This window comes from Aptenodytes forsteri, unplaced genomic scaffold (assembly GCF_000699145.1).
Source record: "Aptenodytes forsteri isolate BGI_AS27 unplaced genomic scaffold, ASM69914v1 Scaffold422, whole genome shotgun sequence".
In the NCBI taxonomy this organism is placed as follows: Eukaryota; Metazoa; Chordata; class Aves; order Sphenisciformes; family Spheniscidae; genus Aptenodytes; species Aptenodytes forsteri.
In genome coordinates this window covers 436,465-438,001 of record NW_008795687.1, presented here as the reverse complement: position 1 = coordinate 438,001, position 1,537 = coordinate 436,465, and positions in this window count along the sequence as shown.

Genomic DNA, 1,537 nt, shown 5'->3' with positions numbered 1-1,537 from the left:
GCGGCGACAGCTGAGATGTCGCTTCCGCTTTCCCAGCCCACGGGGGAGCCGCCTTTCCCAAAGGCTTTTCTATTTCTGGCGGCCCCGCCATGAGGTTCCCATTCAGCCCCTCCCCGGGGCGACGGCCTCGGCGGGGGCACGGTCCCTCAGCAGGGGCCGCGGGGAGCGGAACGGGCCGTGCTGCCGCCCACGCTGGGAAAGCAGCCCCGCGCTGGGCAGCCCCCCGAGAGAGGGAAGGGACGGGGGCTGCCCGGCTCCCTCCACCCTACAGATCCCGCTGTCCCCGCGCCGCCCAGGTCCTGCTCCCTGCCCGACCTCCCAGCCGGTGCAGGCGGAGCCCCACCTCCTCGCGCCTCCCACGCGGGTGCGGACCAGGCGGGGCCGGCCGGGGTGGGATGGTGATCTCCCAGGTGGCATGGCCGGCAGGCAGCGGTGCCGGGATGCTTGGCACGGGAGCGGGGCCGGCAGCGGGCCAGGGCGCAGGGCTCTGCTCTGCACTTGTTTGTGCATGATGAAATCTCACTGGCAGCAGCGGGGACCCGTTCCCTCCTCCCCAGACCCGGGCAGCAGCGAAACCATCACCCCACCACAAGCAGCCATGGCAGGCAGGAGGGTCCCGGGGCTGGGCATCCCGGCCGGCATTGCCTGCACCCCGCTTCCCCGGGGATTTTCCCTTGTAGGAACGTGCTCATGGGGAGGAAGCAGGGAAAGGTCGGAGAGCCGCGTCTGGAAAACATTTCCCCGAGCTGAGTGATTGCTGGAGAGTTTCCCTTTAACCACGTCGTTAATCTTGTTGCTTCACAGGGCTCGGGGAGGCCTTTTCTCCCTCTCGATCTTGCTTTTTTTTTTTTTTTTTTTAAATAAACATATCTCCCAGCCCAAGGGCAGTACATACCCGTGGAAAAGGTCAGGCTGGCACAGGGAGGGCTGAGCGCAACCGGAGAAGGAGCCCTGGCTCTCAGCCCCAACCCCGGCAGCTCCCTGGGAGCAGCTGGGGCTGGAGGGGGGCACAGCGTCCCTGGCCATGGGTGGCACAGGGGATCCAAGTGAGACAGGCTCTGTGCACAGGGCAGGGAAACCAGGATCATCGCCCCTTCATCCCACGGGTGGTGAGGTGAGCCGGGCTCGCCTGGGCTTGGAGGGGTCCCACCAGCCTTGTTCCTCACCAAGAAGGGCAGAGTGGCTGGGGGGGGGGGGCCGTGGGGCTGCGGGTGACCCCAAAATGCTGCCCTGGGGCAGGAGGAACCCCGGTCACTCTGCCATCCCAGTGCTGGGGACCCGTTGCCCATGGCTGGATGGTCCTGTGCCACCTTCTTGCAGCTGTATCCCTCCCCTGTCCCCGTCCCCATCCTGCCCCGGCATTTCTAAGCATCCCACAAGCACAAGCTGGGGGGGCCCCAGGGCCAGAGGTGGGGGGGGAAGCCAGCACCAGCCCCTGTGCCACAGGCGCCCCAGAGCTGCCAACCTGCCACTGCCCCGCTGGGGACCCTGTCCCGCCCCTAGCCTCCCCCCCCCGGCGCGCTGGTCCCACCACCCA